Below are 10,310 nucleotides of genomic sequence, written 5' to 3'. Positions count from 1 at the left end.
TGTTGCCAAATGATCTAAACTTGATTTACCCACTTCTAGAACATAAAAGAATATGGCATTTACCTTCCATGGATTTACTTGAACGATTGTACAAGTACCTCGGCTTGGTTTATTTCCCATCTCCAATTATTAATTGTTTGCCAAGATATTTTTATGGTGTTCTTACTCCTGATTTACTGACATGTTTGATTTGTAGTCTCTTAGTATATAATCAAGTAGTTGTAGCTAAACAAACGTATATCTTGCCATGCTTTGGTGAAAGTATTAAAGTTTGTCTCTGGTTTTACTTTCCATGTGCTACCATACCTATGCTTTATGTAGTTAATTAATAAACTCTCTTTAAATATGATGTTCCCAAGAGATCAGAAGGTTCATGGGGTGATCTTGTAGCTGAGTTGAAAGTCAGAGGGTTTGTGCTATGGGTGATAAGGAATGGTCATAACCTTATTTGTTGGAATATTGCCGAAGATGATCCAAGCTAATTATTTTAGGCACTTGATCTGTTATATTGCCATAAACTGATTTTGTACTACACGAACATGATGATCTTTTAGCAGTTAGCCATGTCAAAAACAGGATATATGTCAAACATCTAATTTGAGATGAAGTTGTCCTGCTCAATTAATTTATAGTTTTCTGGATGTTTTGGTTTTCAGCTTGGGAGCAAGTAGAAATACCTGATTTGATGCTCATGCTTCCAATTTTTTCACATTTCGCGAGAGCTAGGCGTACTTCTCGATGACCTTGCCGTCTCCAACCCATCCGTGGGTATTTCAACTCCCCTTCTGTTTTTTTATTTTTCTGCGCACATTTGCTCTACTCTCACTTTGCCTGGTATGCTCTCATTTTCTTAGATTTAGATTTGCTTGTTCTATCTCCTCCCATTTTCTATTTGTTGTTCTTTTCTCTGTTTTTAATTTGGTTTTTTACATCCTATTTATTTATTCTTTTTGGCTTTGACATAATGAATGGATTATTGCTTTATTTGGCCTTTACTATATTGTTTCCCATCTACTATATGGTTCACTTTGCTAGCTATAAAAAAAAGCATTATGGGTTACTGCCTGGTGGACCTCTGAATAATTTTTTCACCTCAGCTTGATTGACAAGCTCACCGGCAGGAAATGTAGTATGAGATGATTTTTTTAAATTTCTCTAGCTTTTCTTATTGGTATGTACAGAAAGGACAAAGTCTTGTATACTTAATATCGAGTCTTATTCATCTGTATTTTTGGAATACCATTGAAAATCTTGAATTACTTTTGCTTTGATGGATAATCTATCACTAAACAGAATATAGCTTCCATCCTTCACACATAGAGACTAATTTAGTACTTCGGTTTTGGGCTGTCCTATTTTCTATGTGGTCGAACAGGAAAGCTAAATGTACAGTTTATTTGCTCGGCACCATTTACTGTGCCACATAGAAGTACATCTTTTTCTTATTTTTTCTAATGCAATCATCAATACAGTACCTTGGTTAACCTTCCCAATTTTTTTCTCTTTTTGGTCATACATTAGGATTATTATGGATTTTCTGAAGGTGGTGGTGGGGGTTGCACGGCATGTTCCGTCTGGTTTCAGGTGTGTGCTGCACCTGAAAAAATTTCTCGGGTTGTCTCTCTTCGTATTTCCACCTTAGTTGTGATATTTTATTTATTGCTAATTATTTGAGTTAGTGTACAATCATATATTTGTCAGCCATGGCTCCTTAGAGAGCTGGACATGCTTGGTTGGAGTCGTCGTCGTCCTGGTTGGGGAGATGAGCATGCTTATGCTTATCTAACATATAAAGCCTCCTAGAGTACCATGTCTATGAACTCATCTCCATGCTACTATCCTTCTATAAACTGGGGGTATCCATGTGTTTCTAATAAGGAATTTTCCATTCTTTCTTTTTCAATTCTGTATCAGTAGTTCCGAGGAAGCACTCAACCTAGACGTCGCCCCTAAATCGCTGCTGCCACCGCTTGTAAATTTTGTGCCCCGCCGAGGGCATTTTAGTCTTTTCAGCGGGCCAAAAAGGCAGGCAGCGCGGGCAGGAGCGAGACCGCGCAGACTGCGTCTTCCCCACGAACCCTTTCCTGTTTGAAGAGGTGGCCTTTTGTGTGGTTCTCAACGGCTATCCCAGGAAGGTAACTCTTTCCTGCTTGTTTTTTGATTTTTCTGCTCAATCCACACTTTAGTTTATGTTTCTTGGTGTGCAATGTGCTCAATCTACCTTTTTTTTTACCAATTTTGGTTGATGGTCGATCGAGAGGTGGTAGATACAGATGTAAGAAGAGGGGTGCATATTCTGGATTACTACAGAAAATAACTCTATATGAAGATTAATTGTAAGGATGTGATGCTTCAAGGATATAATATGTGCATAATTAGGTCTGCTGCTTTTAATAGACATGTTGATATGGCTATTGCTTCCTTTCATGCTTCACCGGCGCGATGCCACCAACCACAAGTTACTCCATCTTGTGATAATGTTTTTGGATTACAGAGCTTGTAAAGGGCAATTGATCTTCTTCATTGGTTTCACTGGCGTTGTATGTTGCCAATATGAATTGACAATAACTCACATTCTCTATTTTCTATTTTCAGGGGACATTCCAAAGATATGAAGGGATAGCCTTTCGTTAAAAACCTGGTCTTTTGTTTGAAAGGGTCTAACTTTTACTGTGAACTACTTATCATGATCTTATTTTGAAGTGATGGATTTTTACAGATATTAGGTACTTCACTACTTATCATGATTCTATTTTTTGGTCTCATGTCCTGTCATCTCACATTATAATTTTGGTGTTCTGGTAGGCAGTGCTTGACTTCGGTGGCGTCGCCTTCTGGCAGGTCACGGGGTTAGAGCACAGGAACCTGACACGGTGTTCCAAACTCAGGCGGTCATGGTCGACCAGATGTCGAAGGGCTTGGTAGCAACTCTCACGGAGTAAGAAAATGCCTGCAAATGCTCATTTCTCATATGCCTGCCCACTCCTCCCTTTCACGAACCTTTCTTTTATTTTTGCAATGTGTAGCTCTGGGAAAGAAATAAGAGGAATAAGTTATGGCAAGGTTTTGGTGAAGAGTATTATTTCCCTAGCTTGTGAAAATTTTGGCCTCGCTCTGACGTTGATTTCATAATTTGTGGTTACTGGTAAATACATGACGTTGGTAAATGATCTCTTTGTGATTGTTTGTGTGTATGGTATGCTATTTCAGTTTAGATTCTTCACCATCATTAAAGTTCCATAGATCATTAAGCCTTAGTTTCTTCAAACCAGCCTTGCAATCTCCATGTTTCTTCTGGAAATTGAACCACATTACCATTTCTTCTTCAGAAAATGTTCTATTTTGGTCTTTTGCATCATCATGTTGTTCTGTCTTTTCAGCCAATTAACGAGATTTAAATGTTCCAGGAAAGAGAACAAGTTTTCAAGAGATTCAGTGTAACTGGAAATTGTCAGACTCACCGGAGGTATTCAGGATTACAAATTTGGCAGGTAACATTTCAACTCTAACTATATGAGCTGCCATTAGTTACCTAATATATTTTCATGCATTTCTATGCCTGATTTGTTCTTTCCATTTGTGCTGCAGATGCTGTTGCTTGCAAACCCTAGGCCTGGTTCCTGGACTTGGTCGGCCTCCTCGAGGGATGTAGCTGCGCTCCGGTGTCGACTCCTCGACCAATGACGCTCCATCCCAACCCCACCAATCTTCACCGCTGCTTGACGACATGGAGCTGAACACCGCTGCAACCATGGTGGCGCCCCCTCTGACCAAGGTGCCCTCATGTCACCTCTTTTTTCTCGCGTCCAGTACATGCTTGGAAGACGAGTGCAAGCCTTCCTTGCCAAAACCATTAATTAACTGATCACCATTTCCATCAAATTTCATCAGGGATTGCGACGCCAGCAAAGCAAAGGAAGATCCGCAACAAAACTGTATGTGGACTGCTCCGTTACTATTTCTGCTAGAAATTCTGATGTATATGTATAAAATCTGTTAGTTGTGCGCCACATGCCGACTTGAGTAGATCAGATCAGTTGCCTAAGTAGATGAGTTGTCATACACCCAATAGATTTTCTGCTTGCCCATGCCTTTTGCCAACCCGTGTACAAGCTAGCTACTAGATCAACTGATTGATTGTTCTGGTTCAGCACAACACACATCAAGTAAAGGAACCTCCGTACCAAATTCATACAGACTGCTCCCTTATTATTTCTGCTCTAAATTTCATCAGGGATTGCGACTCCGTGTTAGGTGTGTGCTGCTTGTCGTATGTCAGATCGTTGCCTAAGTAGACTTTTTTGACGATGGAACATGCACGTACGTTTGACCAATTGCTAATTCCTACTGGCCAATGGCCTTGGGCGAAACGAAACATGCACATACTCTTGATTCAATTGTTCCTGTGCATCACAACATGTCTGAACACCAGATTATTTTTCTCAGTGACTAGGATTTATATAGGTAAATTTTCTTTTATTTATAGTTGCAGATTGCATATATTAGGACTTGCCAACTAGGCATCCTAACACCGGCTACAACTTGGACTCGCAAACTACATCAACAGGCATGTATAGGAGTTTGGAATATCCAACATTTTCTTCTTTTTATTTACTTCATCCAATATCTGGGAACTAAATGTGGTTCTAGATTTGATCCCCCATGTGACTTTGAAATAAATTTTCATTACCTATGCATCTTCAATTAGTTTTTAGTTCTGTTCTCTATACAGTTTGCACAGAATAATATGTTAATGTTAGATAATTATTTATTATTTGCACTAGCAATTTTAGTTCTCCCTTCCACAATACAAACAATCCAGGAAGGCGACTTGCTTTAGTTTAGGATTTTTTTAACAAAGATTCTTTGTCAAATTATGCACATATCATATTCTTCGTTTTAGTTGTCTACTGCTGCACTGTTATATTTGGGTTTCAGATATTTTCTTTTGTATATTGATATCTAATCCCTACAAATTTTAGTCTCTTACCTTTTGTTTGCTCTGAGGTCAGGTGTAGTTTTTCTTTTGTATGGCAAATGAAATAGATTCCTCAAGAAACAGGAAAACGCCACTGAACTAGACTGATATGCTCATAATATGCTAATATGAGATTGATCGATTTACAGTGAACTACAGTAATGGTAGCAAGAATTAAGTAAGTAATGGGGACCTCCTATTGTCCTGCAATGCCTGTTGGCAAACATAAGCAAGAACTACAGTAATGGTAGCAACAATTAAGTCCCTGGTACAATGGCGATGTGCAATGCTTGAATTCTACTTTCATAGTCCGAGATACAATGTCTACTGTAGGTATTGCATGTTATTACCTCTTCCAAATTAAGAAGCCATTTGAATAAACTTGATGGACCTCGATTATTAGATGTTCTGTTTTGCAGGTTAATATAAGGTTTAGAAACTAAGACTGCTGTAAAAAGAAACATGTTCTGATTCACTCACATGCAAACCCTCCTAATTCCATCCCTCAAACCTCGTGTAACATATTTCTAGCGCATATAGGTGCTTATTTTCTATGTTTTCTACATTTTTGGAGTTTCCATAAATTTAGTTTGCGCTACGGATAATACATGGTAGTATATTAAGTTTGAATTCATGATCATGTTCTCTCGTCTGCTATATAGAATTTAGTTTGACCTGCATAAATCACTTGAAGAGAGGGATAAAAGGAGAGGGAGAGAGATGCATGTTGTGAAGGAGCAAGCCCATCAATTCTAAATATGATCCATGTGCTGAGAAATTTCTGTTTAATTCAATTGTACGGTTAGTACGTTCATACTTGATATACAAGCAGTTTTGTACATGAAGAATGCATGTGCGGTGAGAGGTTTACTTAGGGCAGCTCAAATCCCATCTTGAGCTCTAATATCTCTGTTATTAATTTTGATTTGATTGTGTACGTTCACACAGCTGCAAGGTTAATTCACTGATCTGTACTTCAAACTTGATTGTTGAATTGTACTAAATTCCATACTCGGTCTTCCGGTGGCCTCCCTGGTGTGTTTCTCCCCGCATCATATTCCTCCAGCTACTAACCCTGTTTCCAGCAAGCTCTGTTGCCGTCAGAATGAGTCAATGAGGTTTGTTAATTTGCAGGGATGTGACATCTAAATATGTATTCTTGCCATCGCAGCAAAAAAATTGAGATATCTCATATATTGGCAAAGCTAATGCCTGAGAGGGAGCTACCAAACAAGCATGCTTTATATTTGGGACGTGCAGGCTGGAAGGATCATTGGTAATTGATCCTATCAAAGGTAATTATTCATTCCAGGAAAGTGAAAGCTTGGGTGTAGCTACCAGAGTTCCATTGAAGAAAATGATAATATACTTGCAATGTATTTCACTTGATTGAAACAGTTTACTTATTTATTTGTTGCATGCCACACCAACATTTTATTCCTGTAGGTAAAAATAAGAAAATGAGTGCTGATGTGTGTCACTCCAGTTAGTTTTTCCCCAGATTTCTTTGATATACTGAAATGCTTATATTCATTACTTTGTGCAACTTTGAAGGAAGGTGCGATCTCCAGCCTGAAGGAATGGCTGGTTGATTCAGCTATAGGAAGCAATCCTGTTCTGCAATTGATTGCTGGAATCGTATTTATGCAAGAGCAAGACTACACACGAGGCTGTCAAGCACACACACACACACAACGGAAGAACTCTGGACATGTTAGTTTTCTTTTTCCGTATGCCTTTAGATGGTTCAACCTTTCATTAGTGAATTGATTGTTGCAAATCCGTACTCAAGAGTGCCTTCTAAAGATGGTGTATATATTTCAGTTCTTTAGTGTCCCACCCAGTAGCTCCCTCCGACGTTGTCTTTACATTATTTATTCTCTGTGAAATACCCCTTTTAGCTTTCCTGGCACATCATGTTGCTCTGTAAAAAAATTGTATCGATAATTTCCATTGCCATTTAGTAGTTCTGAACTTGGAGAGACTAACTCTAATAATATTCGGTAGTAGATGTTTTTCGTTCCTTTCAATGAACATACCGGTTCAAAAATTTAAGATATGTTTTGCTTAGTATAGCTAAAGGTTGGGAATCATTAGAGAGAAGAAAAAGAAAAAAGGATTTTGCGCAAGATGAATGGACTCTTAATTTCTCATGCCGACTGTATCTGGTATTGCCACTGTAGGTTACACACTTCACCCAGTGCACCTATCTACATTCGTCTATTTTATTAAATGTAGAGGAGAAGAAACTTCGGTTGTGTCGTTCAATGTGTACCAGGATATCAGTATTCAGATCAGTGATTTTCAGTTCTGTGTGCTCTTGCTTCTATTTCAGTGTGTATATTTTGGAACTTGGTTAAGTAGATTAGTTTTGCCCATTGTTTTCTTTAAACACAAATGTCGTACGCATACTAGACTAACCACTTTGCCACATCGGAAGGAATTTTATAGGTCATGCAGCTCGATTCGGTAGTTAAAAATGCAATAATTTTACATATTATTCACGGCACTATGGGTTCAGAGAATTTTATTTGTTAATGTTTAACTATTGCAATTCTTTATTAAGAAGATTATATGTATATACAGGCTGATTTGTTTTTATTTATCCATATACAACATTATGTCTCAGTTCATCATCTTCTGACACAGGAAGAGGATGCACTAAGTTATAAAGTAATAAAGTAAAACATGGATTTCACTTACTTGAGAGAAGATCTGGCCATCACATTGACACTGCTACGTACCAGACTAAAGTTCAACAAATGATCATTCATCATCTTCTGATCATGGTCTTTGCCGTTTATGATGCCAATTTTGGAGATACCGTTTGTTCAACTACATACTAATGTAGGCAAGTTTTCCCATTCTTTTTTTCTTTTCCATTTGGTTAAGGACTATATATATAGTGTTACCTTAGTGGCAAATTTGTACGGTTCATAATAATCAATTTGTAGCCTAGCTTCCAACACTTGCTTACAATGTCTTTCTCTCTGTCACCAGTACGCCGCGATGGAAAACGTTAAGATTCCAACAAAAGTTCTTCTGGATGCTATTATGCAATAGGTTGGCCTTCAAGCGCAGGTTACTCAACAGACAAGGCAAGCACCATTGGTCTTGAGTCAAGTGTTCAGTTCTATCCATCTGAGTACCGGTTGAATAATGGAAAGTATTGATGACTACACTCGGAGCAAGCCTTGTCGCGACACTGCAAGTGTTGCCCCCCTCCTCCCAAAGGGCAAGGTGAAGGAAGGTGCCTGTGTGGTTCTTCTGCAGCTCGCAGCGAGGATTGTTGTGTCCAACCTGCACAAGAATGCCAAGAAGTCCTTCTCGAAGACGCAAGCCACGACGCATGTTTCTGCCATGATTTCCTTCAGTTGGATTTCGTGGATTTAGGTGTTGAAAAATTATGGGCTGTGGATGCAGGATTAAGGACATGTACAAGCACTACAACGAGAGATCTGGGTTGCTTCTTTGTGGCTTCCAAACTTGGAAATGTTTGTCTGAAAGTTAGTTTAGTTTCTTTTTTGTGGATTCACAGCTTCTCACATGTACCATCCTCTTAGACATTTAGGTTTCCAAAGAAATTAAATGAAGATATGGTGGTATGGTCTCAATAGTACAACTTAAAGCCTTTCATGTTTTATACTTTCTCTAAAATTTGCTCTTGAAGAATCATGTATCTATGTTAGATCCGGTGAGAAAAGGCGGTTTCCAAGCAGAGGATGCAGGAGTGTTGGCCACACTTGGTTTTTGACTTGGGTGTTTAAATATTCTCACAATACTTGGCTCCCTTTCGGCCTTTGCGCCATTGGCGCAACGAGTCATCTAGTTAGAGAGAAATGCTTGGGTAGTATGTTCTCATTGTCGTATGATTCCACCACATTTTCTCTGGCCATGTCTGCTCCAACACAGTTTTCTACCAGGACGTTTGCTCCGGTCTCGTCTGCTTGACCCCGTCTGCTCTGACAAGGCCCGTCTATTATGCTTAGAGTGTATTTTGCATGTACTTTTCGATGAACTTGATGATGGTGAACCTTTAATGACCATGACTATCGATATGTCTTTCTAGTTTGTTTGTAATTTGCGATGGACCGCTTATGCGAAGTCCGGCGCATGTTCATTAGGTTATTCGCGATGTCTTTGGGCCCTCCACGGCTGACACCGAGGCCATGCTAGAGTGTTGTCGGGGATGAAGAAGAAGGGGGTGTCCGGGGGGTGCCGTTAGAGGAAAATATTTTTGACTGACTTGAAATATACAACTTTTGGTGGTTGCCATGTTGAAAGGACCTTGATGTCGCCTAGAAGGGGGTTAATAGGGGTTTTGAAACTTTTACGGATTTGGCTTTATCCTATTGCGGAATTAAACTAAATAGATACTTATGAAGCACAAAAAACTAAATATGCTAGACTCAACTAAGTGCACCAACAACTATGCTAAACAATATAGGCACTTCAGAAAACTAGCAAGCACAAATATTGCAAGATATGGAATTGAAGAAAAACTAAGTAATTTGAACTGGCACAAGGTATAACGGTATGAGTAAGTATGATTGCAAAAAGTAATGGGTACAGGAATGAGATAACCATAAGTGAGTCAGGGATGTGGATTTATCTAAATTTTACACTGGTGAGAGTGCTAATATCATTTGGAGCAGTGCCGAAGCCAAAGCATCGGAGCACAACCCTCACTATATTCTCCCCTTTCGAGTAATCCCCAATGGATGAGCCTCGATTCACTCGGCGTTTGTCTTGAAGGCGGCCACCAGACCTTTAAAAACTTCACCGAAGCACACCACCACGACTGGAATTGGCTTACTTTTCTTTGTCGTCTGCTGGCTGACAGCAAAGAAGGTCTTTGCCGTCCGCTTACAGAAAACGGACGGAAAAGAACTGGCTGATGGCAAAGAAGGTCTTTGCCGTCAGCCACTTCTTTGCCGTCAGCTGGCGGATGGCAAAGAGAGAGGTGGGCCCCACTAACGAGCTGCATAGAAAAAACTAACGTCCCCCTCTTTGCCTTCTGCTAGCAGACGACAAAGAGCAAAAAAGCGGAGGGAAAAAGATGGCAGACGGCAAAGAGTTGACCTAACTAACGGGCCGAGCTCACCCCGGCCGCCTCCCTCTCTCTCTCTCTCTCTCTCTCTCTGTGTGTGTGTGTGTGTGTGTGTGTGTGTGTGTGTGTGTGTGTGTTTCTCTCGTCCTCTCTCCCCGCCGCCACCCCCTTGCCCCGTCGCCCCTCACCCCGCACCCCTCACCTGCGGCGCCCCGATCTCGCCCAGCCGCCGCCGCCCGCTGCCGCCCTCTCGCCTAGCCACCCCGGCCCCTCCCCTGCATC

At 40.1% G+C, this 10,310-nt stretch overlaps 1 long non-coding RNA gene across 1 annotated transcript in view; it reads left to right on the top strand.

Annotated features, from left to right (window-relative positions):
- The window catches only part of LOC119353243, a 9,923-nt gene extending 1,611 nt beyond the window's left edge, over positions 1-8,312 (top strand). The window contains exons 4-17 of the long non-coding RNA XR_005170365.1: positions 657-768; positions 1,522-1,584; positions 1,702-1,804; positions 1,915-2,135; positions 2,596-2,726; positions 2,806-2,938; positions 3,408-3,491; positions 3,589-3,775; positions 3,892-3,935; positions 5,927-6,013; positions 6,113-6,273; positions 6,533-6,691; positions 7,628-7,825; positions 7,979-8,312. This is a non-coding gene — a long non-coding RNA (uncharacterized LOC119353243). The remainder of the gene's footprint in view (positions 1-656; positions 769-1,521; positions 1,585-1,701; positions 1,805-1,914; positions 2,136-2,595; positions 2,727-2,805; positions 2,939-3,407; positions 3,492-3,588; positions 3,776-3,891; positions 3,936-5,926; positions 6,014-6,112; positions 6,274-6,532; positions 6,692-7,627; positions 7,826-7,978) is intronic.
- Positions 8,313-10,310: the final 1,998 nt, after the last annotated feature.

The sequence above is a fragment of the Triticum dicoccoides genome, chromosome 2A (assembly GCF_002162155.2).
Source record: "Triticum dicoccoides isolate Atlit2015 ecotype Zavitan chromosome 2A, WEW_v2.0, whole genome shotgun sequence".
NCBI lineage: Eukaryota > Viridiplantae > Streptophyta > Magnoliopsida > Poales > Poaceae > Triticum > Triticum dicoccoides.
This window is presented reverse-complemented; position numbering and strand designations above follow the sequence as displayed.